This window comes from Carlito syrichta, unplaced genomic scaffold (genome assembly GCF_000164805.1).
Source record: "Carlito syrichta isolate Samal-C Ts95f unplaced genomic scaffold, Tarsius_syrichta-2.0.1 Scaffold303642, whole genome shotgun sequence".
Taxonomy (NCBI): domain Eukaryota; kingdom Metazoa; phylum Chordata; class Mammalia; order Primates; family Tarsiidae; genus Carlito; species Carlito syrichta.
The window spans coordinates 35,891-47,287 of record NW_007247738.1 but is presented as its reverse complement, the minus strand read 5'-3'; the positions used below and the strand labels follow the sequence as shown (position 1 = coordinate 47,287).

The 11,397-nt window shown below is 38.5% G+C and overlaps 1 pseudogene; it reads left to right on the top strand.

Annotated features, from left to right (window-relative positions):
* Nucleotides 1-4,965: 4,965 nt before the first annotated feature.
* On the top strand, nucleotides 4,966-5,707 carry LOC103261222 (annotated as a pseudogene).
* Nucleotides 5,708-11,397: the final 5,690 nt, after the last annotated feature.

The following is an 11,397-nucleotide window of genomic DNA, read 5'->3' as shown; positions in this document are numbered from 1 at the left end:
GTCACTTATAACAGAATACCTAAAACTGGGTAAGTTATAAAGAAAATGAATTTATTTCTTACAGTCTTGGAAGTTGAAAAGTCCCAGGGTGAGTAAAAGTATCTGATGAGGACCTTCTTGCTGGTGGAGACTCTGTAGAGTCCTGAGGCAGCACAGGGTATCTATCACATGGTAAGGGAGCTGAGTGTCCTAATGTGCTCAGGTATCTCTTCCACTTCTTACAAAGTTACCAGTTCCACTCCCATACTAACCCATTAAGCCATCAAGCCATGAATAAATTAATCCATTCATAAGGATAGAACCCTCATGACCTAATCATGTCTTAAAGGCCCTACCTCTCAATACTGCCACATTTGGGGTTTAAGTTTCAACACAAGTTTTGGAGGAGACAAACACTCAAACTATAGTATTGATTTACTGATTAACTGAAGATGAATCTACAACCCCAAATGTATATTTTTTGTGCATATTTTCATGTGTCTAAGCAGAAGTTATTTAGCTTTCATGAGATTTTCAGATGAGTTTTAACCACCCAAAATGTCAAGAACTGATGATTTTCTAGGGAGAAAAGGAAACATCAAAAATTGACTAAAAATTGTCCTTTTATGGCACATTCTTAGTACAAATAATAATAAACTTGACCAATTTATACTTCTAATTTTAAAAAGTAGATATGAAATAATCATAGAAGAAAAGAAAGGAAGTAATTAACCATGGAAGACCAGTGTTCTAAGATATTTCCAGCTCTAGGAATTTTTGATTCCTCAAATCATAGCAAACATACTTAATGGGCCCCATAGCAAATGCAGTTTATAGATAAATAATAAGAATTATTTAAGTTACAAGTTGATATAATGTCTTAATTGACAAACAGTTGATGAAATGTAATATTTGGCATATATTTAATGAGAATCACTTTAATGCTGTATGTCATAGTTTTCTTCTTATATTTTGAAGCCAATAAATTTCCTGGTACCTAGGAACTGTGATTAGAATACCTAAAGAATAAAATATTAAAAGGATTATTTTTTAATTGCTACTTAAGAATATAAACACAGCATACCATGTTCCATTTCCACCCATTTTATAATAAATGTGCCCTGTTCCATTTGTGAAATCTCAGGTTTCCTAAAATTAACCTACAATGTTCACTGCACATGGCTATTTCTTTGTCAATTTAGAAGATTCTACTGCTAGAGTTAATGGATCCTTAAGAAATTTTCACCTTAAATTTTACAGTGTGATGTTAATCTAATTTATAACTTCTTGCACTTTAACATTAATCTAATTTATAATTTTATTGAGTCTCATTCAAATATGCAGATGATGCGATGAATCAAAATAAAGCCCCCCCAAAACAATCCATTAATACTTTTCCCAGTCTCTGTTCTAGAGAAGTTACCATACACCAGAAAAAAAATTAAAAGAATTTTTAAAGTACTATCAGGAGTCAGACTGAGATGCTAGCTTTCAAATAAAAAAAATAGGAAGAAAAAAAAGAAAGTATTAAGCAATTTTCTTCAAGGAAGAATGAAAAAAAGGCTTTAAAGCCTCAAATAAGTAAAATGCAATGAAACCACTAAATTGAAATAGGTGTGGAGCAATATTTGGGGGGGTTTCTGGATTTGATTACAGATGTGTAGAGTAGGACAGATTATAGATAGGTATATATTATGAAAGTAAGAGAAAGTTGACATTATGGTCTTACCATCTTTATTTACATGGTGCTTCTTAGACTTTAACCTGCAAATGAATTACTGAGTGATCTTATTAAACAAACAAAATGCAGATTTTGATTCAGTTCACCTAAAGATTCTGCAATTCTCACAAATTCCCCAGTGACACTGATGTCAAACAGAGATCACACAATATGTAGCAAGGCTCTAGATTTCTGTATTTTTTAACAGATTCCCCTTCAGTTTGAATCAGCTTGCCAACATATCTATAGTCTCCTTTCCTTCTAAACAGTGTTAAAAGTTTACATATTTAGCAAAAAAGAAAAAAGTTTATGTCTTTATTTTAGGTTTTTAAAAAAATCACTTTTCAACTTTCTTTTTTCCAAGTATTATTTTTAGAAATGTGATCCTTAAATTTGAGCATGCATTGGAATCTCTTGGAGGGCCAGTCTAAACACCTAAGTCCCGCCCCTAAAGATGCAGAAAGTCTGTGATGGGGCCTGGGAACCTGCATTGCTAACAAGGTATCTGTGATGCTGCTGCCCCAGGCACTGTGCTTGTTGACCCATTGCTGTAGTGCAGCTGTCAAGGGCCCTGCTGGAAGCTTCTGTAAGAATGGATGCCAACAGAGAATCTTTAGCATCAGAGAATGATCAAGTTCAGGATCCATTGAGGACCTGAGATTCATCCTTTCTAAGCCCTCATTTTGGAGGTGAAGGGCTTCAGTATCAGAAAGACTGTGTGTCATGCCCAGGGCCACAGAACTGGTTAGAGAAGCAAAGTGAGAAGTAGAGTTCTGTTCTTTTGTTGATACCCCAAAAATCTTGCCCCTATACCACATAACTGCTGGTCGTCTTTTTCAAGTATACCTTCGGCACTTACTTATAGGTCCCTAATAATCTATCCCTGAATACACTTTAGTCCCACCAGTCATTCTCTTTTGAGAAATAATCTCCAAGAAGATGTTTCTAAGTATGGCCCACAGGCCTCCTCTATCAGAATGACAATGGGGCTTGGGTTGCCTAATTAGCCAGATTCTTAGAGTTGCCCCCAAACTAATGAATTTGTTCTCTTTGGATGATGTCTGGTAATCTGCATTCTGAAAAACCCATCCATCCATGCCAATGTATGTGACAGTTTGATAAATAGGTTAATAAGATAACGGTTCTCAACATTGACTGTAAATCAGAATCCCAAGGGAGAAAAATGTTGACAAGTCCTACGGTCCAGGCTGCACCCAGAAGAATTACGCTGGAATTTCTGGAGATGGGTCTCAGACTTCAGAAGTTTCCAAAGCTCTTCAGATGATTCTGATATGCAGCCAAGGTTGAGAAACAGTATTTCACAAATACTTTAGTATTTTTCTTTCTTTTTGCATGTGTGTGTATTTATTCTTTTTTTTTTTTTTTGAGCTTAAGTCTCACTCCATTGCCCAGGCTGGAGTGCAGTGGCATGCTCACAGCCATTCCAGCATTGACCTGCTGAGCTCCGGCAATCCTTCCGCCTCAGCCTTCCAAGTTGCTAGAACTACAGGAGTGTGCTACCATGCCTGGTTAATTTTTAAATTTTATTGTAGAGATGAGGTCTCACCATCTTGCCCATGCTGGTCTAGAACCCACAGCCTTGGGCAATCCTCTCACCTCAGCCTCCCAAAGTGCTGGGATTACAGGCTTGAGCCACTGCCTGGCCTACTTCTGTATTTCCATCCAATAAAAGGATGTTACATCTCCAGACAAAATGATATGTGTTTTAATGAATATAGAAATTTGGTCACAAAGAATAAGTGCAAGAGCAATTTGTTTCAACAATTCCAACCTGATCTTGCGAAGCTATATATTTCTAATTTCAACAACTTTGAACTAATGAAAAGTTCTGAATTTGTATGAGAAGGGCCCCACTGAGGGGAAGGGGGGTTTCTGATTGCTCAGAGAATTAGGAAGTCTTGTTGTTTTCATCTAGTCACTTCTGTTACACAGTAATAATTTAATAGAAAAATAATTTCTATGGATTTTTCAATCAGGTTACTATATAATTAGAGCATCTTTGCAAATGAAGCAGATTGATTTAACAGTGATCGCAGGTTGTAGTGACACATATTCACTCCTAGGGTCCTTCAGGGAGTAAACAAAAGAAATTTTTAAAAAGACAGAATTCCTGCAAAGCAACGTGTTAGGCACTTCTCTCTTCAGACTTCAAGGTCCAAAACACTAATGATGTAGATTTCTGAATTGCTGCCAAGGATGTTCTACCTGGTAAGTTTCTTGAGAGAGTTTGTTTTCTAAACAGACTTTACTATGGAATCACCACAATCAAAAGTTATCATTTAGCTCAAAGAGCTCAAGTTTTATGAAAAGGTGCCTTTCTAAAGACTTTAAAAACTTGCAGAGTTAGATGTGAAAACAGATGTAGTATAGTGATTTAATACATAAGTGACCTCAAGACAATGACTAATTAATAGTGAGCTTGCTAATATTTGCATTTTGGCCATGATTTTAACACGTTTATTGCTTTTCTCTTTCCTTTCTTCATCCCACAAATCACCCCTCTGGTGCCAACACAAAACAGGATGCATTATGACATCACATAAGATATCACCCACATCAGACATAGAAATTGGTTTTCTCTCGAGCACCGGAAACTCTCTCTCCAGCCTCATCTTGAACCCTAAGTTCCAGCAGAAAAACCTTCTAATGGGTGCTCAATGAGGGCAGGGAATAGCGCTCTGCTGAAGCTTGGCCAAAACAATTCACCTACCAGAGGAAAGGAGTCAGTTATCTGTAGAAGAAGCCATCCCAATATCCCTTATCTGTGGCTGGTTTCTAACTCTCTCCTCCAATGCTAATTAGCATTTCTCTAATGTTAGTGCCCTAAAATACTGTAGAATCTTGCTAATGAACAAACTCCAATTCAGTAGGTCTGGGGAAAGGCCTGAGAGTCTGCATTTCTAACAAGATCCTAAGTGATGTTATGCTTGTGGTCCATGGAACATTTCAATACCAAGGAACTAGATATTGTCCTTGGTGGAAAGAAAACAGAGTGATGATCAAAGACCATGTTCCCTATCTAAGACCTGCTAAAACATCAAGGGAAGTGGTCAATTTTAAAGAACTCATCCAGCCCACAACTCCCTTCTTTGACTATTATCAGAACCCTAACCATTAGACTATCAAAAGCATCCATATTTGTGCTGGGACCTTGCCCTTAGCCAGTGCTGACTGGACCAAGGATGGACATGTGCTCAAAGCTGAGCCATTCAGCTTCTCCTCTTGAGAGTTTGAGATTGAAATCCATGGATGCTAAGTCAAGAGTTTCTTGCCTTGCAACCCCCATGCTGGTAGTACTGGGCAGCCAGCTCACAACCCCATTTCACTTCGGGAACTGCTTCAGACTCACATATTTCCCCTACTTCATCACATACAAGTATAACAGCCTGTTCAATTACAACGTTTCATGGAAATGTGTCTAGGTCAGAATCATCTACCTTTTTGTGCAGCTACGTAGGATACTGTTCTTGATCATTTATTTTCCACCTGGGAAGGTAGCATCTGTGACTTCACTGGGGAGTTCATGAAGACCAGCAAGGATGTGGAAGACCTGATAGGCCTAAACCTTGTCATATCCCAGAATGCCAGCAATCCGAAGTACAAAATCATGGTTGTTGCCTTGGACTGGGCTACCACTGAGCTCATTATGGACTACTGCATTCCCCACTGGGTCAGAGCCTGGGGCATTAAGTTTGACTGGAACTATATCCAGATGAGCACTGAGTCTAAGATCAGCCTGGTCCATTACATCATCAAGTCCACCCGAGTCTGGATGATGACACACTATGACATGTATTACACACCTTCTGACCAGCCATCCTCCTGCTGATGTTCATTAGTGTCTGCAAGGCCTTTGTCATGAAGACTTTCATCTACCTCCACTCCCTGAGCAGCTGAACAATTCTGCTGGCCAGAGCAGTGGTAACAAGGCAGCTGGGCCTCAGCACCTTGGCTCTGGGTGTCACCATTGTCAATGTGCACTCCTAGGCTTGGTGTCCCAGACACTGGCATTCCTTTTACCTGCCTACCTCCAGGTTTTAGTAAATATTTGGAAAGCTAAAAACAAAAAGAGTTGTTTAAACTAGGGATATAAATACCTCAGACAGTCACCCTACTCATATGAAATGAGAAACAGAGACAGAAAAGTGGCACTGGAGAAGCAAAGCTAAAAGCGTGCCTGAAAATCAGTCACTTCCTGGATTCTTTAAAGCTTCCTAGTTCATATTTTCAGATCCTGCCCTTTTTACCCTCAAATTCATGGTCACAGCACTGTATTTCTATATTCTTTCAATCAATTCTCCCCTTTCTCACTTAAGCTCAAGAGAGTGACTACAAATTCCAATGCAAAGAAAATGCAGTTTCACTTTTCATCAGAGAACACACTGATATGTCAACCCAGAAGTTCTAGAAAACATCCAGGCTTGGTCCCAGATGTCAGAATCTTAGAGGAATAAATAGTTCATGTCAGTATTCAACAGTGGCAGGCAGCTTCCTGGGGCTTCCTGTGAAAAACGACGTCACCTTCTGCAAGTCATTCAAAAGGAGCCTTCATTTCCCCAAGGAATGCCAGGCAGTGTCAACTCTTCATGTTCCTCTAATATTAAGACCTTGTTTACTTCAAGCTACTTCCTTCCTTCCTACCTCCTTCAATATTATCAATCTTACTTGCCAAGTAAAAAGAAACTCTGCCTCATCCTGCATCACTCCTCTCTATGCAGATGACTCACATCCCACTCCATGGGAGACAAGTGCCTGGCCCACAGAAAGCTTCCAGGAGTTGGGAGCTATAATTGTTGTAAGTTCTTCCCTCTATGCGCTCACTTACTCACCCAACTATCTCTTTTATCCTCCCATCTTGCCTTATCACATTCTTTATTATAATTCCTGCAAATGTCTCTGATCTTCCACTTTAAAAAGAAATAAATCAGCCGGGATCAGTGGCTCAGCCTATAATCCCACGCTTTGGGAGGCCGAGGTGAGTGGATTGCCTGAGCCCGTGGGTTCGAGACCCACCTGGGCAACTTGGTGAGACTTCATCTCTACAATAAAAATCAAAAAATTAGCCGGGTGTGGTAGCACATGCCTGTAGTTCCAGCTACCTAGAAGGCTGAGGCAGAAGGATCGCCGGAGCCCAGCAGGTCGAGGCTGCGGTGGCCGGGAGTGGCCACTGCACTCCAGTCTGGGCGCCAGAGTGAGACTCCAACTCAAAAAAAGAAAGAAAGAAAGAAAGAAATCAATAGTTCTCTTCAGATAGCACAAGCTTTGGATTCCTGTGTCCCATAAGGACCATTCCTCCTCCTATCCATTCTACCCCATTCATCACTGGACCACAGAAGACATAATTCCTAATTCTCACTTTCCAGAATGACCACCTCATCCTGTCTTTCAGAACATGGATTAGACTTGGCACAGGTGAAATTCAACTAGACAATGCTGGCTTATGCCAAATGAGTCATTAGTTAAAGATAAACAACATAGCAAAGAGAAACGTGTAACCTTCTGCCTCCTTGAGACAAAGACAGAATATAGATTTGCTTCTGTCCTATGATGCAAGGTTATAGCTCCATGTCATCTTGCATTAATGAAGTTTCTGCTTTTTCACCTATTAGTGGGTACAGAAGGGCACACCCAGTCTCTTCTCATTAAAGACATGCCCTTGAATATGTCTTCCACAAGCACAGGGAAGACTTTTCACTGACCTAATGTTAACAGCTTAGGAAATCGCTATTGATTATGACAAGGTAAGCATTTCATTATCTTTTCACCTACAGGATCAATTATATACTCAAAATCCAGTAAAGGAATAAATATGTCCATTCCTCACCTCAATAAAAATGCAATATATACATTCACAATATAAACTCTTAGAATATTTGAAATTGGTTTCTCTAAAATGAGCTAATTCAGAGTCATTAAAACTATGCTTATGAAGAATATTCAATGCCAGGGAAAAGCACTCACAATAAAATAATCTTTGGGAAAAACAATATCAATCCATAGCAATATTCTAAGTTTTTTTAAATGGTTATATGTATATGTCTAGAAATACTAGAAAATAAATACAACAAATTTTTTTTAGTGGTTATGTCTGGATGACAGGATCACTGTACTTAATTATTTTATTACTTCTTTATAATTATAATTATTATTATTTTTTAGTCAGAGTCTTAACTCTGTTTCCCAGGTTGGAGTGCAGTGGCACACACAATCACGGTTCATAGCAGTCTCGACCTTCTAGGATCATGTGATCCTTCTACCACAGCCTTCTGAGTGGCTGAGACTAAAAATATGCACCACCACTCCCGACTTTTATTTTTTAGTTTTTTATTTTTGTAGAGACAAGATCTTACTATGTTGCCCAGGCTGTTCTCAAACTTCTGGGTTCAAGAGATCCTCCTGCTCTGGCCTCCCAACATGCTGGGATTACAGGTGTGAGCCACTGAGCCCAGCCATCTAAAATCTTTTCAGTGCACATGTATGATTGGAGAAGTAAAAATTATCAAAATATATATTATCTGAACTACATTCAGTAAATAAAAAACAATTTCATGCATCCCCTTTGATTTGTCCTACAAGGAAGCACTGTCCACCACATTAACGTGATTTGCACACACATTTCTTACACTATGTGTCAGAAACAAAGTCCATGGGAAGAAGACAGCCAGATTCTTTAAAAGTGCCTTAGACTGAAAGGATAGGATAGAGAATCGGTTTTGAAGTTGGTTTAAAAGTAATAACACTTGCCTCTTGGACAAATACTTAGGGTGGAGGAGAAGAAAAATGATGGCTTTACATTTTTCATGTAACTGATCCTCTTTTTTATGTACAAACACATTGCTTTTTTTTTTTTTTCAGTTGGAGTCTCACTCTGTCACCCAGGCTGGAGTACAGTGGCACACTCACAGTCACCACAGCCTCGATTTGCTGGGCTCACATGTTCCTTCTCCCTCAGCCTTCCAAGTAGCTGAAACTACAAGCACATGCCACCATGCCTGGCTAATTTTTTTTTTTTATGATTAATTGTACAGATGAGGTCTCGCCATGTTGCTCAGGCTGGTCTCAAACCCCTGAGCTCAGGCAATCCTCTCGCCTCCACCTCCCAAAGTGTTGGGATTACAGGCTTAAGCCACCACTCCCAGCAACATATTGCTTCTTACCTTCTAAGGCAATGTGTTCTGTTGTAAGACAGCCCTATTAGACATAGTATAACATTTATTTTCTTTCCATAAGGGATTTTTTAATTTGGAAAACAGAAAATGATCAAATCTAAGTAAGTAAAATTGTAATTCTATGATCTCTTTCTCTGAAAATGTATAAAACAAGAATATAAAGGTCCCTCCCTCTGCACATCTAGTCAGAATTCTGAGAGATAAGCACTATCCTCAGTAATTGCATGTGTATAAGTTTGTGTATACACATGTATATATCATGTAAATGTATATGTGAATTTCAGCACATATGTATATTTAGAATTTTGCAAAGATATATAAACATAAATGATGTCTTAAAAATTAAAATGATAGCATTCTCTATATATTTATTTGCACTTTGCATTTTTCTCAACACACAGAACCCCTTTCTCAAAGAGAATTGCTGAATCCAATAGTATACACATTCTAAAATGTAATGCTGCCAAATTACCCAAGCAATAAAAAAACTATGCAAGATGTCATCCACCTAGAAATTTGCTCAAAAATAATATAATTATTTTTATTATTAAAATTAACATCGTCCTGTAGCCTGGGGTAGGAGGAAGAACTACATTCAAAGTTAATGGTGCTTTGTTTTTTTTCTTAAACAGGGTCATGACTAAGAATTTCTGTTGTCTTGTTACTCTTCATGCCTTTTGTACATTTTACAAATATCCTTTTGAAACTGCTCAATATTTAATATAAATCATTTTCTAAAAGATATAAAAGGTAGTCAACTAAAGTCCTTCTTGTCCCATTGTACCTCAGTTCACCTCCACGATGGCATAAATAAATCATTTCTGAATTCACTGCTTCTAATGTACATCTCTCTAGACTAGGGATTGTTCAATAAAAGCATAGTGTGAGCCACACTTTTGATCTTAAATTTTCTAGTTGTCACATGAAAAACAAATTTTAAAATGGTAAAATAGCCGGGCTCGGTGGCTCAGCCTGTAATCCCACGCCTTTGGGAGGCTGAGGTGAGTGGATTGCCTGAGCCCGTGGGTTCGAGACCCGCCTGGGCAGCAAGACCTCATCTCTACAATAAATCAAAAAATCAGCCGGGCTTGGTAGCGCATGCCTGTAGTTCCGGCTACTTGGAAGGCTGAGGCGGAAGGATCACCGGAGCCCAGCAGGTCGAGGCTGCGGTGGCCGGGAGCGGCCACTGCACTCCAGTCTAGGTGACAGAGTGAGACTCCAACTCAAAAAAAAAAAAAAAAAAAAAAAAATGGTAAAATAAAGGTTAGCCGTATATGTCATTTAAGCAAATACATCCCAAATATTATCAGTTTATCATGCAATTAATACAAAAATTATTGAATTATTTTACATTCTATTTTCAAACTTTGAAATCTTGTATCTATTTTACACTTCGAGCACATCTCAATTTGAAAGAGCCACATTTTAATGGCTCAATAACCACACATGGCTAGTGGCTAATGTGTTGGAAAGTGTCCCTCTAGATGACATATTCAAATATGTTTCTTGATTTGTCAACTTAAAAATTATCACTTGACTCCATAATATGCCATTCCCTCCTTTTCATCTTCTTTCTATCTTTGCCAGTATTATTTCAATATTTTGTTTTTCAATGGAATTTTAAAGACCTATATTTAAACTTTGCTTTCTTAATTTGCCAAATTGAGATCCTTTCTCTTATCTCCTCTCTGTACAATGATGGACTAGGGTCCCTATATTTCCCTTCACCTCTTCCCACCTCCTACTTTCTCCAGCAGGCTATTATTAATACTTTTAAGTTGTCGAGGTTATATCATGTTCTGCACTATAACTTTACAGGTGGATTTTTAAAATTGAAAAATGAATAACACTTACAATATGAAATTACATAAACATTGTTCTCTGCAGAAGCAAGTTGTAAGTATGAAAACAAAGAGAAGGTCATATCATATTGCCACCAAACTTGTTCTGCTCAAAAAACATTAATACACACAAAAATAACCTGAGAAGTGGCCGGAAGTGTTCCACTGCACTCCAGTCTGGGTGACAGAGTGAGCCTCCAACTTAAAAAAATAATAAAAAAAATAAAAAATAAAATAAAATATGTGTGTGTACCAAGTGTAGTGGCTTACACCTATAATCCCAGCACTTTCGGAGGCCGAGATGGGAGAACTGCCTGAACCCAGTTCAAGACCAGCCTAGGCAACATAACAAGACCTCATCTTTACAAAAAAAAAAAAAAAAATTCACTGGACATGAGGATGCACACCCATAGTCCCAGCTATTTAGGAAAGCTATTTGAGAGGCTGAGGTGGAAGGATCACCGGAACCCAGGAGGTCAATGCTGTGGTGAGCCATTATTGTGCCATTGCACTCCAGCCTGGGTAACAGAGTGAGAGCCTGACAGACAGACAGACAGACACAGACACACACACACACACACACACACACACACACACACACGTGTGTGTATCTTTAATTACTTCCTCTAAATCTTTTTCAATTTTCTCTTAAAAAGATGTAGACCGC